Source organism: Rattus norvegicus, chromosome 1 (genome assembly GCF_021556685.1).
Source record: "Rattus norvegicus strain SHRSP/BbbUtx chromosome 1, alternate assembly SHRSP_T2T, whole genome shotgun sequence".
In the NCBI taxonomy this organism is placed as follows: Eukaryota; Metazoa; Chordata; class Mammalia; order Rodentia; family Muridae; genus Rattus; species Rattus norvegicus.
In genome coordinates, this window is record NC_141534.1 from 37,195,302 (window position 1) to 37,215,259 (window position 19,958).

General features: G+C 39.2%; 1 protein-coding gene across 1 annotated transcript in view; it reads right to left on the minus strand.

Moving 5' to 3' along the window:
• Positions 1-13,564: 13,564 nt before the first annotated feature.
• Positions 13,565-19,958, minus strand: part of LOC120099102 (rho GTPase-activating protein 20-like) — a 48,810-nt gene continuing 42,416 nt past the window's right edge. Inside the window, exons 9-11 of the mRNA XM_087598161.1 lie at positions 19,656-19,842; positions 14,554-14,776; positions 13,565-13,756 (exon numbers count right to left, since the gene is read on the minus strand). The gene's annotated coding sequence lies outside the window, so the exon portion shown is untranslated. The remainder of the gene's footprint in view (positions 13,757-14,553; positions 14,777-19,655; positions 19,843-19,958) is intronic.

Consider the following 19,958-nt stretch of genomic DNA (forward strand, 5'->3'; position numbering starts at 1 on the left):
AAAATTCTCTTATACACTTCAGCTCCATTCGCGAACATTACCCCTGCCTAAATCTTGAAAACTATGCCTGCTACAACCGAGGCCCACATGCAACGAAGTTAATTTCCGAAGAAACATGTGATTCTATTCGCCAAACACTTCCTTAGTATATATCTTAAAAACTACACGAGCTACAAATGAGTCCCGCTTTGAACGAAGAGAACATTTATAGAAACAGCAGCTCCAGTTGCAGAAACTTGCACAGCCTATATCGTGAAAACTGTGCCTGCTACAACCGAGTCCCACTTGTATCCAAGTCAATTCGCCTAGAAACTGCGATTGCATTCACCAAAAGCTTCCTTAGAGTATTTCTTGAAAACTACGCGTGCTACAAATGAGACCCACTCGAAACAAAGCTAGTTCGCTTAAACACTTCAGCTTCATTATCGAAATCTCCTCCTGCCTAAATCTTGTAAACTATGCCTGCCTATACCTGAGTCCCAATGGGAACAAATTAAATTTGCTGAGAAACGGCGGTTCCATTCGGCAAACGCTTCTTTAGTCTGTATCTTGAAAACTACGTCGGCGACAAATGAGTAGCACTTGGTAAGAAGAAAATTCGCTTAGAAACTTCAGCTTCATTCGCGAATAGTACCCCTGCATATATCTTGAAAACTATGCCTGCTACAACCTAGGCCCACATGGAACCAAGTTAATTCCCGAAGAAACATGCGATTCCATTCGCCAAACACTTGCTTAGTCTATATCTTAAAAAGTACAGGTGCTACAAATGAGTCCCGCTTTGAACGAAGAGAATTTTCTTAGAAACAGCAGCTCTAGTTGCAGAAACTTGCACAGCCTATATCGTGAAAACTATGCCTGCTACACCTGAGTCCCTATGGGACTGAAGTAAATTTGCTGAGAAACTGCGGTTCCATTCGCCAAACGCTTCTTTAGTCTTTATCTTGAAAACGTCGGTGACAAATGAGTAGCACTTGGTAAGAAGAAAATTCGCTTATACACTTCAGCTCCTTTCGCGAATATTACCCCTGCATATATCTTGAAAACTATGCCTGCTACAAAGGAGGCCCACGTGGAACGAAGTTAACTCGCTAAGAAATTGCTATTCCGTTCGCAAAACAATTCCTTAAAAACTACACGTGCTACACTGAGTCCCGCTTTGAACGAAGAGAATTTTTTTTAGAAACAGCAGCACTAGTTGCAGAAACTTGCACAGCCTATATCGTGAAAACTGTGCCTGCTACAACAGAGTCCCACTTGTATCCATGTCAATTCGCCGAGAAACTGCGATTGCATTCACCAAAACCTTCCTTAGTGTGTTTCTTGAAAAATACGCGTGCTACAAATGAGACCCATTTGGAACAAAGATAATGTAACTTGGGGAATTCAAATTCGCTTAGAAACTTCAGCTCCATTCGCGATCATGACCCCTTCCTATATCTTGAAAACTATGCTGGCTACAACCGAGGCCCACTTGGAATGAAGTTAACTCGCCAAGAAATTGCGATTCCCTTCGCCAAAAGCTTCCTTAGTGTATTTCTTGAACGCGTGCAACAAATGAAAACCACTTGGAACACAGAGAATTATCTTAACAATTTCAGTTCCATTATTGAAAACTAGTCCTGCCTAAATCTTGAAAACTATGCCTGCTACACCTGAGTCCCTATGGGACTGTAGTAAATTTGCTGAGAAATGGCGATTCCGTTCGCCAAACACTTCTTTAATATGTATCTTGAAAACTAGGCCAGCGAAAAATGAGTAGCACATGGTAAGAAGAAATTCGCTTAGAAACTTCAGCTCCATTCTCGAACATTACCCCTGCTTATATCTTGAAAACTAGGCCTGCTACAACCGAGGCCCACTTGGAACGAAGTTACTTCCCCAAGAAACATGCGATTCCATTCACCAAACACTTCCTTAGACTATACCTTAAAAACTACACGTGGTACAAATGAGTCCTGCTTTGAACGAAGAGAATTTTCTTACTCCAGTAATTTCTTACTCCAGTAATTTCTTACTCCAGTAAAACGAAGAGAATTTTCAACTCCAGTTGCAGAAACTTGCTCAGCCTGTATCGTGAAAATTGTGCCTGCTACAACAGAGTCCCACTTGTATCCAAGTCAATTCTCCAAGAAAGTGCGACTGCATTCGCCAATAGCTTCCTTAGGGTATTTCTTGAAAACTACGAGTGCTGCAAATGAGACCCACTCGGAACAAAGATAATTCGCATAAACGCCTCAGCTTCATTATCGAAATCTCCTCCTGCCTAATTCTTGTAAAGTATGCCTGCCTATACCTGAGTCCCAATGGGAACGAATTAAATTTGCTGAGAAACGGCGGTTCCATTCGCCAAGCACTTCTTTAATCTGTATCTTGAAAACTACGTCGGTGACAAATGAGTAGCACTTGGTAAGAAGAAAATTCGCTTAGAAACTTCAGCTCCATTCGCGAACATTAGCCCTGCCTATATCTTTAAAACTATTCCTGCTACAACTGAGGCCCACATGGAACGAAGTTAATTCCCGAAGAAACATGCGATTCCGTTCGCCAAACAGTTGCTTAATCTATATCTTAAAAAGTACGGGTGCTACAAATGAGTCCCGCTTTGAACGAAGAGAACTTTCTTAGAAACAGCAGCTCCAGTTGCAGAAACTTGCTCAGCCTATATCGTGAAAAGAATGCCTGCTACAACAGAGTCCCACTTGTATCCATGTCAATTCGCTGAGAAACTGCGATTGCATTCGCCAAAAGCTTCCTTAAGGGTATTTCTTGAAAACTACGCGTGCTACAAATGAGACCCACTCGGAACAAAGACAGTTCGCTTAAACACTTCAGCTCCTTTTTTGAAACTTCTCCTGCCTAAATCTTGAAAACTATGCCTGCTACATATGAATCCCAATGGGAACGAATTATAATTGTTGAGAAACGGCGATTCCATTCGCCAAACGATGAAAACTACATAGACGAAAAGTGAGTAGCACTTGGTAAGAAGAAAATTCGCTTAGAAACTTCAGCTCCATTAGCCTACATCACTCCTGCCTATATCTTGAAAACTAAGCCTGCTACAACCGAGGACCATGTGGAACGAAGTTAACTTTCCAAGAAATTGCGATTCCATTCGCAAAACCATTTAAGTCTATAACTTAAAAACTACACGTGCAAAAATGAATCCCGCTTTGAACGAAGAGAATTTTTTTAGAAACAGCAGCTCTAGTTGCAGAAACTTGCACAGCCTATATCGTGAAAACTGTGCCCGCTACAAACGAGTCCCACTTGTATCCAAGTCAATTCGCCACGAAACTGCGATTGCATTTGCCAAAAGCTTCTTTAGGGTATTTCTTGAAAACTACGCGTGCTACAAATGAGACCCACTCGGAACAAAGCTAGTTCGCTTAAACACTTCAGCTTCATTATCGAAATCTCCTCCTGCCTAAATCTTGTAAACTATGCCTGCTACACCTGAGTCCCTATGGGACTGTAGTAAATTTGCTGAGAAATGGCGATTCCGTTCGCCAAACACTTCTTTAATATGTATCTTGAAAACTAGGCCAGCGAAAAATGAGTAGCACATGGTAAGAAGAAATTCGCTTAGAAACTTCAGCTCCATTCTCGAACATTACCCCTGCTTATATCTTGAAAACTAGGCCTGCTACAACCGAGGCCCACTTGGAACGAAGTTACTTCCCCAAGAAACATGCGATTCCATTCACCAAACACTTCCTTAGACTATACCTTAAAAACTACACGTGGTACAAATGAGTCCTGCTTTGAACGAAGAGAATTTTCTTACTCCAGTAATTTCTTACTCCAGTAATTTCTTACTCCAGTAAAACGAAGAGAATTTTCAACTCCAGTTGCAGAAACTTGCTCAGCCTGTATCGTGAAAATTGTGCCTGCTACAACAGAGTCCCACTTGTATCCAAGTCAATTCTCCAAGAAAGTGCGACTGCATTCGCCAATAGCTTCCTTAGGGTATTTCTTGAAAACTACGAGTGCTGCAAATGAGACCCACTCGGAACAAAGATAATTCGCATAAACGCCTCAGCTTCATTATCGAAATCTCCTCCTGCCTAATTCTTGTAAAGTATGCCTGCCTATACCTGAGTCCCAATGGGAACGAATTAAATTTGCTGAGAAACGGCGGTTCCATTCGCCAAGCACTTCTTTAATCTGTATCTTGAAAACTACGTCGGTGACAAATGAGTAGCACTTGGTAAGAAGAAAATTCGCTTAGAAACTTCAGCTCCATTCGCGAACATTAGCCCTGCCTATATCTTTAAAACTATTCCTGCTACAACTGAGGCCCACATGGAACGAAGTTAATTCCCGAAGAAACATGCGATTCCGTTCGCCAAACAGTTGCTTAATCTATATCTTAAAAAGTACGGGTGCTACAAATGAGTCCCGCTTTGAACGAAGAGAACTTTCTTAGAAACAGCAGCTCCAGTTGCAGAAACTTGCTCAGCCTATATCGTGAAAAGAATGCCTGCTACAACAGAGTCCCACTTGTATCCATGTCAATTCGCTGAGAAACTGCGATTGCATTCGCCAAAAGCTTCCTTAAGGGTATTTCTTGAAAACTACGCGTGCTACAAATGAGACCCACTCGGAACAAAGACAGTTCGCTTAAACACTTCAGCTCCTTTTTTGAAACTTCTCCTGCCTAAATCTTGAAAACTATGCCTGCTACATATGAATCCCAATGGGAACGAATTATAATTGTTGAGAAACGGCGATTCCATTCGCCAAACGATGAAAACTACATAGACGAAAAGTGAGTAGCACTTGGTAAGAAGAAAATTCGCTTAGAAACTTCAGCTCCATTAGCCTACATCACTCCTGCCTATATCTTGAAAACTAAGCCTGCTACAACCGAGGACCATGTGGAACGAAGTTAACTTTCCAAGAAATTGCGATTCCATTCGCAAAACCATTTAAGTCTATAACTTAAAAACTACACGTGCAAAAATGAATCCCGCTTTGAACGAAGAGAATTTTTTTAGAAACAGCAGCTCTAGTTGCAGAAACTTGCACAGCCTATATCGTGAAAACTGTGCCCGCTACAAACGAGTCCCACTTGTATCCAAGTCAATTCGCCACGAAACTGCGATTGCATTTGCCAAAAGCTTCTTTAGGGTATTTCTTGAAAACTACGCGTGCTACAAATGAGACCCACTCGGAACAAAGCTAGTTCGCTTAAACACTTCAGCTTCATTATCGAAATCTCCTCCTGCCTAAATCTTGTAAACTATGCCTGCCTATACCTGAGTCCCAATGGGAACGAATTAAATTTGCTGAGAAACGGCGGTTCCATTCGGCAAACGCTTCTTTAGTCTGTATCTTGAAAACTACGTGGGCGACAAATGAGTAGCACTTGGTAAGAAGAAAATTCGCTTAGAAACTTCAGCTGCATTCGCGAATATTACCCCTGCCTATATCTTGAAAACTATGCCTGCTACAACCTAGGCCCACATGGAACGAAGTTAATTCCCGAAGAAACATGCGATTTCATTCGCCAAACACTTGCTTAGTCTATATCTTAAAAAGTACAGGTGCTACAAATGAGTCCCGCTTTGAACGAAGAGAATTTTCTTAGAAACAGCAGCTCTAGTTGCAGAAACTTGCACAGCCTATATCGTGAAAACTATGCCTGCTACACCTGAGTCCCTATGGGACTGAAGTAAATTTGCTGAGAAACTGCGGTTCCATTCGCCAAACGCTTCTTTAGTCTTTATCTTGAAAACTACGTCGGTGACAAATGAGTAGCACTTGGTAAGAAGAAAATTCGCTTATACACTTCAGCTCCATTCGCCCACATTACCCCTGCCTATATATTGAAAACTATGCCTGCTACAACCGAGGCCCACATGGAACGAAGTTAATTCCCCAAGAAACATGCGATTCTATTCGCCAAACACTTCCTTGGTGTATATCTTAAAAACTACACGAGCTACAAATGAGTCCCGCTTTGAACGAAGAGAACTTTCTTAGAAACAGCAGCTCTAGTTGCAGAAACTTGCACAGCCTATATCGTGAAAACTGTGCCTGCTACAACAGAGTCCCACTTGTATCCATGTCAATTCGCCGATAAACTGCGATTGCATTCACCAAAACCTTCCTTAGTGTGTTTCTTGAAAAATACGCGTGCTACAAATGAGACCCATTTGGAACAAAGATAATGTAACTTGGGGAATTCAAATTCGCTTAGAAACTTCAGCTCCATTCGCGATCATGACCCCTTCCTATATCTTGAAAACTATGCCGGCTACAACCGAGGCCCACTTGGAATGAAGTTAACTCGCCAAGAAATTGCGATTCCCTTCGCCAAAAGCTTCCTTAGTGTATTTCTTGAACGCGTGCAACAAATGAAAACCACTTGGAACACAGAGAATTATCTTAACAATTTCAGTTCCATTATTGAAAACTAGTCCTGCCTAAATCTTGAAAACTATGCCTGCTACACCTGAGTCCCTATGGGACTGTAGTAAATTTGCTGAGAAATGGCGATTCCGTTCGCCAAACTCTTCTTTAATATGTATCTTGAAAACTAGGCCAGCGAAAAATGAGTAGCACATGGTAAGAAGAAATTCGCTTAGAAACTTCAGCTCCATTCTCGAACATTACCCCTGCTTATATCTTGAAAACTAGGCCTGCTACAACCGAGGCCCACTTGGAACGAAGTTACTTCCCCAAGAAACATGCGATTCCATTCACCAAACACTTCCTTAGACTATACCTTAAAAACTACACGTGGTACAAATGAGTCCTGCTTTGAACGAAGAGAATTTTCTTACTCCAGTAATTTCTTACTCCAGTAATTTCTTACTCCAGTAAAACGAAGAGAATTTTCAACTCCAGTTGCAGAAACTTGCTCAGCCTGTATCGTGAAAATTGTGCCTGCTACAACAGAGTCCCACTTGTATCCAAGTCAATTCTCCAAGAAAGTGCGACTGCATTCGCCAATAGCTTCCTTAGGGTATTTCTTGAAAACTACGAGTGCTGCAAATGAGACCCACTCGGAACAAAGATAATTCGCATAAACGCCTCAGCTTCATTATCGAAATCTCCTCCTGCCTAATTCTTGTAAAGTATGCCTGCCTATACCTGAGTCCCAATGGGAACGAATTAAATTTGCTGAGAAACGGCGGTTCCATTCGCCAAGCACTTCTTTAATCTGTATCTTGAAAACTACGTCGGTGACAAATGAGTAGCACTTGGTAAGAAGAAAATTCGCGTAGAAACTTCAGCTCCATTCGCGAACATTAGCCCTGCCTATATCTTTAAAACTATTCCTGCTACAACTGAGGCCCACATGGAACGAAGTTAATTCCCGAAGAAACATGCGATTCCGTTCGCCAAACAGTTGCTTAATCTATATCTTAAAAAGTACGGGTGCTACAAATGAGTCCCGCTTTGAACGAAGAGAACTTTCTTAGAAACAGCAGCTCCAGTTGCAGAAACTTGCTCAGCCTATATCGTGAAAAGAATGCCTGCTACAACAGAGTCCCACTTGTATCCATGTCAATTCGCTGAGAAACTGCGATTGCATTCGCCAAAAGCTTCCTTAAGGGTATTTCTTGAAAACTACGCGTGCTACAAATGAGACCCACTCGGAACAAAGACAGTTCGCTTAAACACTTCAGCTCCTTTTTTGAAACTTCTCCTGCCTAAATCTTGAAAACTATGCCTGCTACACATGAATCCCAATGGGAACGAATTATAATTGTTGAGAAACGGCGATTCCATTCGCCAAACGATGAAAACTACATAGACGAAAAGTGAGTAGCACTTGGTAAGAAGAAAATTCGCTTAGAAACTTCAGCTCCATTAGCCTACATCACTCCTGCCTATATCTTGAAAACTAAGCCTGCTACAACCGAGGACCATGTGGAACGAAGTTAACTTTCCAAGAAATTGCGATTCCATTCGCAAAACCATTTAAGTCTATAACTTAAAAACTACACGTGCAAAAATGAATCCCGCTTTGAACGAAGAGAATTTTTTTAGAAACAGCAGCTCTAGTTGCAGAAACTTGCACAGCCTATATCGTGAAAACTGTGCCCGCTACAAACGAGTCCCACTTGTATCCAAGTCAATTCGCCACGAAACTGCGATTGCATTTGCCAAAAGCTTCTTTAGGGTATTTCTTGAAAACTACGCGTGCTACAAATGAGACCCACTCGGAACAAAGCTAGTTCGCTTAAACACTTCAGCTTCATTATCGAAATCTCCTCCTGCCTAAATCTTGTAAACTATGCCTGCCTATACCTGAGTCCCAATGGGAACGAATTAAATTTGCTGAGAAACGGCGGTTCCATTCGGCAAACGCTTCTTTAGTCTGTATCTTGAAAACTACGTCGGCGACAAATGAGTAGCACTTGGTAAGAAGAAAATTCGCTTAGAAACTTCAGCTGCATTCGCGAATATTACCCCTGCCTATATCTTGAAAACTATGCCTGCTACAACCTAGGCCCACATGGAACGAAGTTAATTCCCGAAGAAACATGCGATTTCATTCGCCAAACACTTGCTTAGTCTATATCTTAAAAAGTACAGGTGCTACAAATGAGTCCCGCTTTGAACGAAGAGAATTTTCTTAGAAACAGCAGCTCTAGTTGCAGAAACTTGCACAGCCTATATCGTGAAAACTATGCCTGCTACACCTGAGTCCCTATGGGACTGAAGTAAATTTGCTGAGAAACTGCGGTTCCATTCGCCAAACGCTTCTTTAGTCTTTATCTTGAAAACTACGTCGGTGACAAATGAGTAGCACTTGGTAAGAAGAAAATTCGCTTATACACTTCAGCTCCATTCGCCCACATTACCCCTGCCTATATATTGAAAACTATGCCTGCTACAACCGAGGCCCACATGGAACGAAGTTAATTCCCCAAGAAACATGCGATTCTATTCGCCAAACACTTCCTTGGTGTATATCTTAAAAACTACACGAGCTACAAATGAGTCCCGCTTTGAACGAAGAGAACTTTCTTAGAAACAGCAGCTCTAGTTGCAGAAACTTGCACAGCCTATATCGTGAAAACTGTGCCTGCTACAACAGAGTCCCACTTGTATCTATGACAATTCGCCGAGAAACTGCAATTCCATTCGCCAAAAGCTTCCTTAGTGTATTTCTTTGATACTACGCGTGCTACAAATGAGACCCATTTGGAACAAAGATAATGTAACTTGGGGAATTCAAATTCGCTTATACACTTCAGCTCCATTCGCGAACATGACCCCTTCCTATATCTTGAAAACTATGCCGGTTACAACCGAGGCCCATTTGGAACGAAGTTAACTCGCCAAGAAATTGCGATTCCCTTCGCCAAAAGCTTCCTCAGTGTATTTCTTGAAAAGTACACGTGCTACAAATGAGAACCACTTGGAACAAAGAGAATTCGCTTGAACACTTCAGTTCCATTATCGAAAACTACTCCTGCCTAAATCTTTTAAACTTTGCCTTCCGACACCTGCGTTCCAAAGGGAACGTATTATATATGCTGAGAAACAGCGATTCCATTCGCCAAACGCTTCGTTAATCTGTATCTTGAAAACTCCGCCGGCGACAAATGAGTAGCACATGGTAAGAAGAAAATTCGCTTAGAAACTTCAGCTCCATTCTCGAACATTACCCCTGCCTATATCTTGAAAACTATGCCTGATACAACTGGCCCACTTCCACACAGAAGGAAGTCAATTTACCAAGACACTGTGATTCCATTCGGCAAATGCTTCCTTAGTTTGTGTCTTGAAAACTACGCCTGTGACAAATGAGTCCCACTGGAACCCAGAGAATTCGCTTAGAAAAACCAGCTCCATTTGGGAAAACTAGGCCTTCCTATATGTTGGAATCTACGCCTGCTACAACTGAGTCCGACTTGTAACCAATGTAATTCACTTAGAAACTGCAACTCCATTCGCGAAAACTTGCCCTGTTTATATCTTGAAAACTACACCTGCTACAAGTGGTTCCACTTGGAAAGAAGATAATTCGCCAAGAAACTGCGTTTCCGTTGGCCAAAGGCTTGCTTTCTCTATATCTTGAAAACTACGCCTTCTACAAGTGAGTCCCGCTTGGCACCAAGAGAATTCGCTTAGAAACTGCAACTCCATTCGCTAAAACTTGCCCTGCCTATGTGTTGAAAACTATGTCTGCTACATGTGAGTTAGACTTGGAACAGAGAGAATTCACTTAGAAACCGCAGCTAAATTCGTGAATAATTTCCCCGCTTATATCTTGAAAACTGCACTTGCTACAAGTCAGGCACGTTTGGGTCGAAGAGAAATGCTTAGAAACTGCAGGTCCATTCGCGAAAACTTGTCCTGCCTATAACTTGAGAATTATGTCTGCTACAAGTGAGTACTGCTTGGAACGAAGAGAATTCACTTTGAAACTGCAGCTCCAGTCGCAAAAACTTTCCCAGCCTATATCTTGAAAACTATACCTGCTACAAGTGGTTCCCAGTTGGAATGAAGAGAATTTGCCAAGAAACTGCAATTCCGTTCGCTAAACTCTTGCTTTGTCTATATCTTGAATACTATACCTTCTACAAGCAAGTCCCACTTGTAACGAAGAGCATTTGCTTAGAAACTGCAGCTCCATTTGTGAAAACTCTCCCTGTCTATATCTTGAAAACTACGCTTGCTACAAGTGAGTCCCACTTGGAACGAAGAGAATTTGCTTAGAAACTGCAGCTTCATTCGTGAAAACCTGCCCTGCCTATATTTTTCTAGGGTGTAGCTTGCTTCCTTATGTTGGGCTTTACCATTCATTTTCCTTTGTAGGGCTGGATTTGTAGAAAGATATTGTGTAAATTTGGTTTTGTCATGAAATATCTTGGTTTCCCCATCTATGTTAATTGAGAATTTTGTAGGATATAGTAATCTGGCCTGGCATTTGTGTTCTCTTAGGGTCTGTATGACATCTGTCCAGGATCTTCTGGGTTGTCCCCTTTGATTCATTCTATTGTAATATTTCCTACTTGTTTAGAAATGTGGTACAAAACAGGAGTCATTGAGTATGACCAAAGACGAGCACGGCAAGTCATTGGTTCGATAATAGTTGATAAGTAACTAGATGTTGGGCAGCACACACTGCAAGGAGATTCTAGGTTATAGAATGATTGTCATCCTTGTAGATATAAGGCACTAATTGCTAAATATTCTTCCCTTAACTCAGTATGGTAAGCATTCTCTTGATACTACAAATTTGAACTTTTTATGTTTCAGACTATAGTCAATTAAGGCTAATTGCAAGTGTGCAAAGAAGAAAAATTAAGTAGTCAAAAATGAAGGAATTAAATATTTACATTTAATTTATTTCACATTATACTATGAAAATGAATTTACCTTCTCAGAGAGGAGTGAAAAGTCAAAGGACTTGCACTGACAATCCTAAAGAGAAATAATAAGACATAATATGTTGAATTTTAAAGGGGTCCTTAGGTTTCTGAGAAACCAAATGAAGACCCAGAACTATGTTCAGTTCTATGGTAAAATAACTTCACTTAAGTCTAATCAAAGGACAGTTGTTTACAGCTGAGCTGTTAGTGTCACTTATTGCACCTATTCTGATATCTTGGCCATACTGGTTATTGTCATATTTCATAGGTGTTGCAGGTGAGTAAAAGTATCATTTGCTTCCTTAACATGTCAACCTGCCTACTATTTTATCTACCTAAGAACCTTCTAAGACATATCCATCTACAATCAGTTGATTGCTGAGACATCCCTGTAAGATTTATTTAGGAACAGGCACTTAAGCCGCCAACTTTGACAGAAATCCAAGTGCTACCTAAAGCATCTATATTTTGGAAAAAGTCACATGAAATACTTTAACAATTGGAAGAATTTCTCTCAAAATGAATGAAATCATGGCTGGTTGCAAGAAATCTAGTCAGATTTATGGAACTAGTGATGTCATAAACCTTAAACTTTATCACACTAATTTACTAATCTGCCACGCTTCTTACAGGATTCTAAATATTAGTATTATATCTACCAACAAGTGGGGCCATCATCCCTCATCAAAGAACCCTCTTTGTAGAGAAAATGGAGACCATTACAGAAAAGAAAAACTGGACACAAAGTGCTTTGTGTAAAACGCAGCACCTGTGAGTACATGTACAATATAGCGAAAAATCTCTATAGCTCAGGGAACATTGTAAAAGAGGGATTACAAATACTTTAAGAGCCACCATACTTGAAAGTGTGTTTTCAAATTGCCTGTCATAAAAATGGGTGCAAAAACACAATGTTAGCAATATCAATGCACTAGTAAAACAGTGGAAAAAATTCATGTGTCAAAAGTTATAGGCATCTAAAGATGACCGTCAGAAGGTTAATTTTTACAGAAATGACCTGCATATGGATTGTCTAATACACACTGCACATCATGGAAACTAAATCACAAACACAGGAAAATGGACTCAAGTTGTATCCATATTTTAGGATACAAATATACATAAATAAACACATATATAAAGCAATATTGATGAGTTTGAGATTGCAGTGACTGAAGGGAGAAAAGTCAGCCTATAGTGCTTAATTCATTTTTTAATAATGCATAGGTGAAATACCTGTGTGGGGGGAGGGGAGGAAATGGGGGCTTATGGACAGGAAACCAGGAGGGGGGATAACCTTTGAAATGTAGGTAAAGAAATATATCTAATAAAAATATTTTAAAAATTTAAAATAATAATAGTAATAAATGAAAACATTTTGAACTTATTATAGTTGGGAGTTCAGGAGGGACCAAGAAAGAGTAAATATGGAAATTATCAATTATATTACTGGAGATTTTCTCTAAGATTTCCATATCTCAAAATTGTATTACAGAGCATTTCCACATAGACAATGAATAAAGAATATTTCATGCTGAGGTCTCAGGTCATGCAGAGAGATAAAACAAATATACTGTATGCTTCTGTATATTTCTGAATGTATGTAATGTATAAGGATTAATATATGTGTGCATGAGTGTGTGTGTGTGTAAAGCATGTTTATGTACATTTGAAAAGAGCATCCAGTATTGGTCTTTCTTAGTTTTTTTTTTTTTTTTTTTTTTGGCATAAGGTCTCTTTTGATCATTGCTGAACAACATGTCAGGAATATCTGGCGTATAAGCTTCTGTTAACTACTGTCTCCAACTCCCACCTTCATCCAGGTAGAAGCTTCTGGTCTAGAGATGCTTGTGCAACAATACTCAGTTTTTTTTGTGTTCTAAAGTATGTTTCGCTGACCCAAGTTCATGTCACAAAGCCTGTATCTCAGTTGCTTAAGCACTGATCTTTTCAGGTCATTTTGTATAATCTAACAACTTTGATCCATCTTTAACTTCATCATGCGTGATGATTAAATTTGATTGGTAATGGAATTTTATTTAGAACTTTGTATGGCACAGAATTCTGGGCACAATTCTGAGGGATTATTTAATGTCATTAGTTTTGGCTGCACTTTAGAAACTGAGGTGGGAAAGCAAGTACTATAACTGGGCTGTAGAGGCAGAGACAGAAAAATCCCACTTTCCAAAGACTATGGAGAATCATGACCAAGGCACATTGGAGTGTAAGCAATAACACTTTTATTTATTATAACATTTATTATGATAGCATATGAATGCTGAAGCAGGATGTTGTAATAATTGTTCTGCTATGATTAAGTGGAAAATAGAAGGGAACATTAAAATAGAATGACCTTATAATGACTTCAGTCATCTTCTACCACTTATATGTGGTAGGTGTTCTGTTCTGTCCTGTTAAATGAAACATAAAATGTCATTGTTAGACAAACATTCTCAGATGATAGATTCACTTCACTTCAGATAAGAGTAATATTTCGGTATATTTTCTTAACTCTATACAAATAATTACTTGCATTATCAATGTATAGGAATTTGAGTGGTACTACCATATTAATCAGTTGCGTTTTAGCCTCTTTATCTTTCTTCACGTAGGTTTTGTAATGGATCCTGTGCCTTTTAATATTTATGCCAATGCTAAGCATTTGGCAAGATTGTCTCTCGTAGGAAATTAAACAAACATTATTGTTTTTGCATTAAAATCAAAAAGCATGTTGACAGTGGTACAGGACTTAAACATGCAGAATGGATGTATGAATTAAAACATTGTTTCTAAATGATCTTATCAAAAATAATAATAATTATAAAATTATAAAATTATAAAATAATAATTTCATATGCATGAATCCTCTATGACTTAAAGACCATAGGAAGAATGGCAATATTGTGGGATTCTTACAGAAGCTGAATAAAGAGTCTGTCATACTTCCATGTGGTATATATAGTACATAAGTATTTGTGTGTGTGTGTGTGTGTGTGTCTGTCTGTTTGTGTGTATACATATAAATTATACATACATATATATTGGTTTGTATTTACATATGCATAAATTTAAGTATAATTTAATTAAAGTTTTTCCATACTCTAATATCATTTTGTGCCCAAAACTGCTCTCATATTTACAAATTTATGAAATAAGTGAATGATGTCATCCTTCCATTCATTTGATGACTAAATAAATCTTGGATCACCTGTAGGACCTTCCTCCTGCAGAGCAATGGATAAAATTTTTAATTTTTCACCATTATCGCATGTATTCTTGTTATGGCCAGCTAGGAATTCTTTGATTTGCCAGAAGAGTTTATCTGCACAAGTCTTTAAATCCTCAGATCTTCTGTCAATATGTTTATTAAATATATCATCATTTCCAAATATTTGATGATAGTTGTCGATCATGATTTGTATAATGGACATCTGTAACAACATAAGGCAAAACAAGATTGTCATTTCACATGGTTTACAAAATTGAAATTTAAAAATGAAATCCAAAACTATGAGGAAAATAACAGTTGCCACAGATAGGAACGCATGATATGAAGTTTCTGAAATGAAGACTCTTAAGTTCTCTGCATTTTACCAAAACTTGTCAAAATTTAAGGCATACTTGCAAAGAATAGAAGAACTACTTAACCAAAGCAACATTTCAAACCTGATGTGCTGCCAAACACTGTGAGTTAATCTAATATTAACTGTCTTTCATTGACATTTTTAGGGGGTAGGGGGATTGGGAGTTTCTGTTGGGATGTTTTGAATGGGAATGTTTTGAATGTTTCTCGTTCCAGGCATGGCAATACCCTCTTTGTGACAACTTTCTGGTGGCTTAAGTCCCTTGGCCCTCCTGTTAAAAGTATGCCATTGCCTATAATTTGGAATTACAAAATACAGGTGCCCATTTTCAATGTACTTTCTCTGCTAAATTTTTGCTTCCCAAGACAAGAGACATCAGGTTTCAGCTTGCTGGTTTTTTTTTTTTCTTTCTGCAGACATGCTCCTCTGTCATGACATTGAAGTGCTATACTCTCTCAGCATTTCTAAGTCCCAACGAACCACTTACTTGAATAAGTTTCCCTGGTCATATTGTTTTGTTTTTTATTGATTATTTTATTTATTTATATTTCAAATGTTATCCCCCTTCACAGTTCACCTCCACAAACCCTGTATCTCCTCCCCCTGCCTCTATTACAGTGCTCCCTCCCTCACCTATACACTCTGGCCTCAACACCCTAGCATTCCCTAACTCTGGGTCACCAAGCTTCCTTAGGACTAAGCAGCTTCCCTCCTAGTGATGCCAAATAAGGCCATCCTCTGCTACATATTCAGCTGGAGCCACGGGTTCCCCCATGTGCAATCTTTATTTAGTGTTTTAGATCCTGGTGTTTTATTAAGGCAAAACAAATGTGCCTGAGAAAAGAAGTTGGTGAGATAAGGGAGTTTAATGGAGACAATGCCTCCATCAGATTGACCTAATGTATAGAGAAGTCTAAGGGATATTGTCCTGATTAACCTTGGAATTTGTAGGGCCCAGATCTCCAGGATGGTGCCACCCTTGAGCTATTAGTCAGAAAATGAAAGATATGAGGTACAAGGCAAGAGGCAGAACTCCTACTCAGCTTTTACTTCAGTTATTGAATTCAGGTTCCTGCCCTGCTTCAGTTTAGGCCCTGATATTTCTCAGGAGTTAACTGGTAACTCCAAGTATATCATGGAGTGTAACCTGTCTTCCATAAGTTGCTTTTATCAGTGTTTTGTCACAGCAATCATAGAAATTATAACACTTCCTAAATTGAGCAACACTGATAAGTTACTTTTCTTCTGAGGTGATGGCTTAGGTTAAGTCAACTCTACTCATCACATATTTCTTACATATTTCTTATGCAGCTAAGTTTATGTTTGAGCAGTCCTGCACAAGATAGTCATATTTTATATGCAGCTTGTACAGAATAGTTTTGCTTGTTTGTTTTCATGCTTGACCATACAAAAGAATATATTTGAAAAGAACTGCCCATAACAGAAGAATCACTAATAGTTATTAGGAGTGAAAAATGAATTTTGTTGCTTCATTTGGACATGCGTTTTGATACAGGCTTGGATTTTACGTTTTCAGGAGCTTGGTAATAAGAAATTACCTATAAAAGGTAGGTTTCTAGTCCAAGCCAAGTTGAGTCCTGGGTGAGAATACTATTCATGTGTGTGACATCACTAATTCGTCCTTCCTGTGGACTTAATCCCTGGAAACTACTAGTTAAAATGTACCCTGCTTTCTTTCAGTTTTAACTCTTTTGTTGCCTTTTATCCTTTTCAAAATATATGTCTTTTTTGAATCTCTTTAAATTTATCATCATGATCACAAGTAGCTCTCATTTTATTTTTCAATCCTTCCAACTATCTCTTGATAACAATCCCCCTCGCAAACTTCAAAAATTAAAATTAAATAAAGTTTTAAAGTTAAATTAAAAAACCAAACAAAAAATAAAATTCTTTTTAAAAATGCAGGAATTATACCCTTTTGTCCAAACAGGTTTACTTGCAATTGTACATCGAAATAAGTCACTGGTCTGCTTCAAGCCCTATGGATTTTGCTACACCATCAATACCGGAACCTCCCAGACATGCCTCTCCTTATATATCCTAGCTTGCTGTAGCCTTTAAATCATTGTGATCCTTCAGCTTTGAATCTGCAGGACCTCCCCCTTCATATGCTCCAGCAGCAGGATCTAGGCCCCCTACATATATGTAGCAGATGTGCAGCTGGATCTTATATATGTACCTTAAGTATTAGTGTGCAGGCTAGCTCTGACTCTGTGGTCTACCACTTGATTGCTTTCTTTTAGCTGGGCTGCTTTGTCTAGCTTCAATGGGAGGAGATGCACTTATTCCTGTTGTGAGTTGATGTATGAGAGTGAATTGGTGTTTGTGGAAGTTCTACACTACTAAGATGAAGGAAAATGGAGGGAAGAAGGGGTCGTGAAGATGGGACTTGGAGGAAGGGACTGTAATCAGGATATAGAGAAAATAAATTAGTGAAAAAATATTTTTTCTTTATTAACTTGAGTATTTCTTATTTACGTTTCGATAGTTATTTCCTTTCCCTGTTTTCGGGCCAACATCCCCCTATCCCCTCCACCTCCCCTTCAATATAGGTGTTCCCCTCCCCATCCTCCCCCCCATTATGGTCCTCCCTCCAATAGTCACATTCACTGGGGGTTCAGTCTTAGCAGGACCAAGGGCTTCCCCTACCACTGGTGCTCTTACTAAGTTATTCATTGCTACCTATGAGGTTAGAGCCCAGGGTCAGTTCATGTATAGTCTTTGGGTAGTGGCTGAGTCCCTGGAAGCTCTGTTTGGTTGCATTGTTGTTCATATGGGGTCTCGAGCCCCTTCCAGCTCTTGCAGTCCTTTCTCTTATTCCTTCAATGGGAGTCCCCTTCTCAGTTCAGTGGTTTGCTGCTGGCATTTGCCTATGTATTTGCTGTACTCTGGCTGTGTCTCTCAGGAGATATCTACATCCGGTTCCTGTCGGCCTACACTTCTTTGCTGCATCCATCTTGTCTAATTGGGTGGCTGTATATGTATGGGCCACATGTGTGGCAGGCTCTGAATGGGTGTTCCTTCTGCCTCTGTTTTAATCTTTGCCTCTCTATTCCCTGTCAAGGGTATTCTTGTTTCCCTTTTAAAGAAGGAGTGAAGCATTCGCATTTTGATCATCGGTCTTGAGTTTCATGTGTTCAGTGCATCTAGTGTAATTCAAGCATTTGGGCTAATGGCCACTTATCAATGAGTGCATACCATGTGTGTTTTACTGTGATTGGTTTACCTCACACCGGATGATATTTTCCAGTTCCCTCCATTTGCCTATGAATTTCATAAAGTCATTGTTTTTGATAGCTGAGTAGTATTCCATTGTGTAGATGTACCACATTTTCTGTATCCATTCTTTGTTGAAGGGCATCTGGGTTCATTCCAGCTTCTGGTTATTATAAATAAGGCTGCTATGAACATAGTGGAGCACGTGTCTTTTTTATATGTTGGGGCATCTTTTGGGTATATGCCCAAGAGAAGTATAGCTGGGTCCTCAGGTAGTTCAATGTCCAATTTTCTGAGGAACCTCTAGACTGATTTCCCGAATGGCTTTACCAGTCTGCAATCCCACCAACAATGGAGGAGTGTTCCTCTTTCTCCACATCCTTGCCAGCATTTGCTGTCACCTGAGTTTTGATCTTAGCCATTCTCACTGGTGTGAGGTGAAATCTCAGGGTTGTTTTGATTTGCATTTCCCTTATGACTAAAAATGTTGAACATTTCTTTAGGTGTTTCTCAGCCATTCGGCATTTCTCAGCTGTGAATTCTTTGTTTAGCTCTGAACCCCACTTTTTAATAGGGTTGTTTGTCTCCCTGCGGTCTAACTTCTTGAGTTCTTTATATATTTTGGATATAAGCCCTCTATCTGTTGTAGGATTGGTAAAGATCTTTTCCCAATCTGTTGGTTGCCATTTTGTCCTAACCACAGTGTCCTTTGCCTTATAGACGCTTTGCAGTTTTATGAGATCCCATTTGTCGAATCTGGATCTTAGAGCATAAACCATCGGTGTTTGGTTCAGGAAATTTTCTCCAGTGCCCATGTGTTTGAGATGCTTCCCCACTTTTTCTTCCATTAGTTTGAATGTATCTGGTTTGATGTGGAGGTCCTTGAGACCTGAAGAACTTAAAACTGCACCTGAACACATTAGTTGTAAAGTAATTGAAAGTATACAAAATAATATACACCAATTTGTCACCTACACACACACACACACACACACAAATATGCACACACACATATGAAATATATATATACATATATATATGTGATATGTACTTTTATATGACCATTATTTCACTTGATGTGAATATTTAATAATATAATAGTCTAATTACTGTGAAACACAACTATTATATACTCCAAAAAGAGGACTGGAATGAAAAAAAAAAACAAGCAAAACCTGGGTAAATAGGATTATTTTAAACTTCACTCTAGTCTTCTTTGACTACCATTATATGTGAAGCATTCTGTTGGCCAAAATCAATATCTATGAAGAAAGAACAAAAGAAAGACTGAAATGATTCATTTATTTTAAACTACATTAACCATCTTTCTTCCCAAATCTTCCTGAAACAGATAAATATATATTTCACTCCACTCCAGAAAATGGAATCCTAGGGTTTCCTTTTACAGAAATGATCTTTCCAAAATATTCCTACTTCCTGCATTACAATGAGAATTTTGTTCCCAAAGGCAAAAGTCAGATCCCCTTACCTTTCTTGATACATCACTCCAAAACCATGCATCCTTTGTAGTCTGATCCCACAAAACATAAGGAGCTATCCGGATAGATAACCTGTGAGTGTCTAAATTATTCGTGGATGAGTCTCTTATTATGACTAATACGCAAATGAAATGCTTTAGAAGGAGAAAGTTTGCCTGAGGAATCTTCAGTAGAAGTCTAAACAAAGAAAAGGGATAATTTTATTTTAGACCATCTGAAAACTAATGTTAGTTACAAAACTAACTATGAAGAAAACAGAGCAAATGTTTTGTAGACCAACTCATAGTATAACC